Raw genomic sequence first — 6,996 nt, 5'->3', positions numbered from 1 at the left:
AAATCGCAGTTGTGATTGTAGCTCACATCTTCCTTTGGTTTTATGTCCAAAAACGGCTTAAACGCCCTCTATGGGTCGGGGATAGGCTTCCTATCTAGTTTTCATAAAAACTGGCAAACAATGTCTTTTTTAGTCAGATTCCAAAGACTATATCAAGCATGTTCTTTATGGAATAATGGCCATAAATCATGAATTGCGCAATGCACATCTCCACTAGGATGCGTCTCAAGAGTCAATAGAAGATTATCTAAAGACCCCTTACTCAGGTCATCCTTAATGAATAATATTTTATCTTCATAGTTTATAGATACCATTCCTAAAGATTGACATTTTGCATTGCAAGTCCATTTGGCACATCGATGGCAGACTTTCAGTTGTTTTGCATGATGTTTCTTTGCAACAATGCTTTTACCTATTCCAAGTATGTGTGAAATGAAAGAATTGGAAGACTCACTTGATAATCAGACCTTTTCTTTAATTAACCAGTGAATCTCTTTAGGAATTTCATGGTTTATTAATAACCTCAATCTTGCACACCTAGCTCGGTAAATTTTTGTAATCGCATTTTGAGGCAAAACGAGAAAATACTTTTTTAATTTTTCAAGAGTGGTGTCCATTTTTTAAGATGAGAAGTGGAAAAGAGATGCAAAGAGAAGAGAAGGAACAACGAATTGAATAAATATATACACACATATTAGTTATTATAGGAAACTAAAAGAACTGACTTAAAAGTCACGGAGAACCATTCTCCACCATTTAATTGGGGTGAGAGAGACTAGCAAACCAAGAGTCACAAAAAAAGAAGAAGCAAAACACAAAAACAATGTCAGAAAAACAAAATAATCAACCTTTATCTATAGGATCATTCAAACTAGTAGATTCATTTTCACTTGGAAAATTATCAAAGTAAGCTTTCAAACGATGTCCATTTATCTTGAAAACATTGTCATTATTTGGATTCTCAATATCAAAAGCCCCATAAGGATACATATGTTTCTCAATAAATGGACTGCTCCATCTTGATCTTAGCTCTCTAGGGAATAAATGGAGTCGAGAATTATACAACAAAACTTTTTGACCAGTATCAACTTTTTGACAATTTTCACAAGTTTTGCATAATGTATACGTGTCCTTGAACATTGTGGGCCAATAAAATCTATTTTGAAAAATTTTCTCAGTTGTCTCTTTTAACGACAAATGACTCCCACATTTAAACTAGTGGATTCATTTTCACTTGGAAAATTATCAAAGTAAGCTTTCAAACGATGTCCATTTATCTTGAAAACATTGTCATTATTTGGATTATCAATATCAAAAGCCCCATAAGGATACATATGTTTCTCAATATGTCATTCATTGAATTCTCAATATCACAGGCCCCATATGGACTGCTCCATCTTGATCTTAGCTCTCTAGGGAATAAATGGAGTCGAGAATTATACAACAAAACTTTTTGACCAGTATCAACTTTTTGACAATTTTCACAAGTTTTGCATAATGTATACGTGTCCTTGAACATGGTGGGCCAATAAAATCCATGTGTCCTTGAACATTGTGGGCCAATAAAATCTATTTTGAAAAATTTTCTCAGTTGTCTCTTTTGACGATAAATGACTCCCACATGCTTCAGAATGACAAAGTTTAATGACACTACTTACCTCATTGTTAGGAATGCATCTTTGAAATATTTGATTAGGATAATATTTGAATAAGTTAGGGTCATCACAATAAAAGTTTTGCACGTTGCTTAAAAATTTTCTTTTGTCTTCTATACTCTAGTGAGCTAGCAAAAATCCTGAAGCAAGAAAATAAAGATTTTTATCATACCAAGCATTAGACTAAGAGAAAGTAAGGATTTGTCAGGAAAGTAATCATCAATTGGTGTGATGTCAGATGTCGAATCTGTTATCACTTTTGACAAAAGATCCACATCAACATTTTTTGTGCGTTTTTCATCCATGATTTCTTCCTTAGAATAAATCATTTACAAATCTTCAGATTCATCCAACTCATTTTTACTTAGAGTAGATTCAAGTTGATCATAAACTAATTCCTCAATATGATCTACTTCTTGTAATTCATTATCATCTCTAGGTTGCTTGCAAATGTTGAAAATATTCATCTCCAATGTCATGTTTCCAAATGATAACTTCATCACTCTATTCCTACAATTATTCAATGCATTAGAAGTTGCAAGAAATGGACATCCTAAAATAACAGGAAATGAATTACATGCTTCAATAGGTTGTGTGTCCAAGACAATAAAATCCACAAGATAAATGGATTTATTGACTTGTACCAACATATCCTTGACTATTCCTCTAGGCACTTTTATAGATCTATCGGCAAGTAAAAGAGTTACAGAAGTTGGTTTTAACTCATCTAGATTAAGACTTTGAAAAACTGAATATGGAAGTAAATTCACACTGGCTTCAAGATCAAGTAAGGCTCTTTTAATTTTATGTTCTCCAATAAAGTAAGAAATTATAGGACAACCAGGGTCTTTATATTTCAAAGCATTATTATTCTGAAGAACGGTACTTACTTGTTCAGCTAAAAAGGCTTTCTTTTTCACATTCAGTTTTCTCTTCGCAGTGGACAGATCTTTCAAAAATTTAGCATAAGAAGGAACCTGTTTAATAGCATCCAGTAAAGGCATATTGATCCTTAACTTTTTGAAAGTTTCAAGGATTTTAACTTTCCTTTGTTTGGTCATAGCATGAGAAAATGAAAGTGTTGGCAGGGAATTAGTCCTTTCTTTGTAATTTTCAAATTCAACCCCTTCCTTACCTTCAGAGATTAACTCATCTTTCTTATAAGGTTCAAGACTAGATTTTTCAATAACCTTAGCACTGCAAAGAGTAGTGACTGATTTGACTTGATCCATGTGTTGGCTTCGGAACTACTTGCATTTGCATTGTATTGCCTCCTGGAATTTTGTTGTGGTTGAGATGGAAACCTACCTTTCACTTGGAAATTGAGAGTATCTTTAAAATTTGTCATGTTTTGAGCAAGTTGAGTATTGATTGTCTCTTGCTTTTCAATGAATGCATGTAATGTTTCCTCAAGATTTCTTCTAGGAGGTGGAGCATAAGGAGGTGCATATTGATGAAAATTTTGGAAATTATGGTGTGCTTGAAATGGTGGTTGTGAAGTTTGTATGTTGTTATTATCACTCTTCCAATTAAAATTTAGGTGATTTCTCCAACCGGGGTTGTATGTTTGTGAGTACGGGTTGTGGTTGGCCATTTGAAAACTGTTTAGAGCATGGACTTATTCATGAAGACATTCCTTAAAAGAAAGCAAGGTTGGACAGTTATTGGTTGAGTGTTCATTTGTTCCACATATTTGACACACAATGTTTTTAATAGATTTTAATTGACCAATCTTTTTCAATTCTAGTGCCCCGAATATTTTAGCTAAAGATGCAAATTTGGCTTGGAGTTCACGATCTTTCCTAAAGTTATATATACCTCCACTAGATGTATGAGGATGAGTTTTACTCAGTGCCTCATAAGTACTCACGGTGTTCCAATTTTGAGCATTTTCAGCTAACGAGTCTAAGTACTCCATTGCTTCATTAGGGTTTTTATCTTTAAAAGTTTCATTGCATATCAATTCAACCATTTGCTTATCTCTAGGTGTTAACCCATTATAAAAATGTGAAACCAATCTCCATGTTTCAAAACCATGACAAGGGCAAATATTAAGCAAGTCCCGATACCTATCCCAACATTAGTAAAATGTTTCTCCTGGGTTTTTAGTGAAAGTGGTGATTTGTCTTTTGAAAGAGTTTGTTATGTGATATGGAAAACACTTCTTTAAAAATTGTTATTGTATTTCATCCTAAGCATGAAAGGATCTTGGTCTCAAATTTTGTAGACATGTTTTAGCTTTATCTTTTAATGAAAAAGGAAAAAGCTTTAACCTGATGGTGTTCATGCTACAATTTGAGTCATTATAGGTGTTACAGACCTCCTCAAATTCCCTTAAATTCAAGTATGGATTTTCTAAATCTAAGCCATGAAAAGAAGGTAAAAGTTGAATAATGCTTGGCTTAAAATTAAAATGAGATGCATCAGGAGGAAAAACTATGCATGATGGTGCACTTGTTCTTGTGGGATTCATGTGGTTTCTAAGTGTTCTAACACGACTATTCTCATTATGAAGTGATTGATTATCTTCTTTGGCCATATTTCCTGAAAATGAAGAGGATACCCTACAAAGTCTACCACTTAATGTACGTGACCACACTCTCATGCACATGTAAGAATAGAATAAAAGGAAGAAGAAAACAAAAAAAGAAGAAACAAGAGAAAAGAAACAAAGTTATATACAAGAAAAGTGAAAAAGAATAAAATAAATACTATAATTTGTACAAGAACTTACCTCCTCGGCAATGGTGCCAAGAACTTGACATGACCATAAGATTGATGTCTTCTCTCAAATGCAGGAGTGTCAAAATAATAAATAACCTGGCAAGACTGGGGTTGAATCATAGGGAGGTTAATTGTATAAATTATAAACAATAACAATAGTAGTAATAATAATAATAAAAAAAGAAGAAAAAGGAAGAAGAAAAAGAAGAAGTTGATGAGAACTTTAAGATGGAAGATCAATGTAAGGATTAGACAATGATAACAACAAATGTCAAGGTTAGAGGATCCACTAATGGTATGTCAAACAAGTATAGTATAAACTCCATTAAAGAGATGGCCAAACTTAGAAAAGAAATGCCAGTGCAGTCCAAATCGGAACACTATTCGCTAATTGGGTCATATCTAGAGCTATAGATCTTGGATTTAGGTTTAATTTATATGGATGGAAAGATAAGACATAGGCTTACAAGTTTTATATGGAGCCTAAAGTCTAAATTGTAGCAACCATGAAGAAGTTTGAATCTATCCTGCAGCTTGAATACTGTTTAGTGTTTGGCCCATATCTAGAGTTTTAGAAGTCCAAATGATCTCTAGTTTTTTTCTTGGAAAGCTGAGACAATTTTTTACAACTTTCATGTTTTCAAGTGGTTCTAATTTTGACGTTATCAATGATGTTTTAGGCAGACAAGAGAAGTTAAAGATTGTCACCAAGTCAAGAGGTGACCACCCACTCATCAATTAATCATCAAATCAATAGTTTCTAATTTTGGCCTGTAAAAGGAAGCATTTGCCATGCATTAAGACATCTTGGTCTCCAGATCAAGATCATGCTTTTGCTTTCTCTCTATGTATTTTTGTAATGCTTAAGTTTTATTTTCATTAATATCAAGTTTATGCCTTTCATGTCCTTTCATTTACTTAGTTAACTTTTATCTTATTTATGTTCTTATTTTGTTTATTTATTTTTCTTTCTTTCATTATGTTTAGCTAAGTTTATTATGTTAAGGTGAAAATGTTACACTAATGGTATAAGAATAAGTATAGTGTAAACTTAATATGGACTTTAATGTTTGATACTAACATGTTTTGTATTTGTTATCTTGTTCACTCTTTAATACTTTTCTTGTTAAATGACTAATCTAGATTTATGTTATATAACACTTGGTACAACAAATGCTTGACACTTTCATAGCCCATATTGTATGATATAACCGACACCTGAGCTATGAAAGGAACTTGATTTGTTGTTAATATAAGTTATAATCGTGATTGCCTAACAATATTTACAAGTATTAGCATTAATTGAATAAGATAACTAATGTAATCATGTTAACAATTTATAATCTAATTGGAACCTCCTTTGTGTGTGGTTTCAAATTGAATAATAAGAGTTTATACTATACTTGTTTGACATATCATTAGTGGATCCTCTAACCTTGATATTTGTTGTTATCATTGTTTAATTCTTACGTTAATCTTCCATCTCAAAGTTCTCATCAACTTCTTTATTATTATTATTATTACTATTGTTGTTGTTATTGTTATTGTTGTATTATTGTTATCTATAATTTATACAATTAACCTCCTTGTGGTTTGATCCTAGTCTTGTTAGGTTATTTATTAATTCAACACTCATGCACTTGGAAGAAGACATCAATTTTTTGGTCATGTCAATGAACAATTTGCCACATGGTTCAAAATACATGTAAGTAGTATCACAAACTTATTATCTATCATGATACTTTATTTTGTTACAAAATTTTCATGTACTGTTCATTGTTGTATTTGATGTACAAGGTTTATCAAATAGGAAGAAATGCTAGTATTTTATTATCTTTACTAAGCTTGGGTCCTGAAAGAAAAGTGAAGTGCTACAATAGGTATTTTGTCAATGGATATGTCTTTCATACCGAAGAATACAGGTATGAAAGAAAGACATATAACAGTGGTGTTTGTGTTAAAGATCGACTTGTAATGAGTTTGAAGTTGACTATTATGGTATATTAGAAGAGGTTCTTGAATTGCAATATCATAGCAAGTATAATAGAGTGTTTTTATTCAAATTTTATTGGTATGACACAACTTACAAAGGAATCAAAGTAGATTCCTATTATGGTCTGGTCGAAATTAACTCCAAAGCTAGACTCCATAACATAAACAATGTCTTTATTTTCGCCAAGCAATGCCAATAAATTTATTACACATACACCCCTTCCATTAGAAAGGATTGATTAAGAGTTAATTGGTAGAAAGGTTGGGGGAGTGAGACAAGTTTGGGTTGGTGCTGGTGTAAAGGAAAAAATAAAAGGCAGTGGGTTTAGGGAAAAAAAGCTATTCTTTGCTGGCTGCTAGGTTTTAGTATAATGGGGCTAGGCTTTTTTGTTTTTTTGGACCTTGAGGAAGAAGAAGATAAGTGTAGGAAAGATTGAAGATGATAAGTGTATGGAAGATGGAATGGGTAGAGGTCATGTTTTTTTTTTTTTGGGCTTTTTTTCTAGAGATAAAAGGTTTGTTTCTTGTGATTTTTTGTTAGCCTCTTTAACTAATTCACTCCTTTTTCTTCTTTTTTTTTGCTAATGCTCTCTACCCTAAAACTCCTTTTTTTTTTTTGTGTAGG

At 32.3% G+C, this 6,996-nt stretch overlaps 1 long non-coding RNA gene across 1 annotated transcript in view; it reads left to right on the top strand.

Moving 5' to 3' along the window:
- The first annotated feature begins 777 nt into the window (after window positions 1-777).
- LOC105112435 (uncharacterized) overlaps window positions 778-6,996 on the top strand; it is an 11,465-nt gene continuing 5,246 nt past the window's right edge. Inside the window, exons 1-3 of the long non-coding RNA XR_839755.1 lie at window positions 778-789; window positions 2,629-2,634; window positions 6,880-6,886. This is a non-coding gene — a long non-coding RNA (uncharacterized LOC105112435). The remainder of the gene's footprint in view (window positions 790-2,628; window positions 2,635-6,879; window positions 6,887-6,996) is intronic.

This window comes from Populus euphratica, unplaced genomic scaffold (assembly GCF_000495115.2).
Source record: "Populus euphratica unplaced genomic scaffold, PopEup_1.0 scaffold339.1, whole genome shotgun sequence".
Taxonomy (NCBI): Eukaryota; Viridiplantae; Streptophyta; class Magnoliopsida; order Malpighiales; family Salicaceae; genus Populus; species Populus euphratica.
Note: the sequence above shows the minus strand (reverse complement) of the source record. Positions and strands in the feature narration are given on the sequence as shown.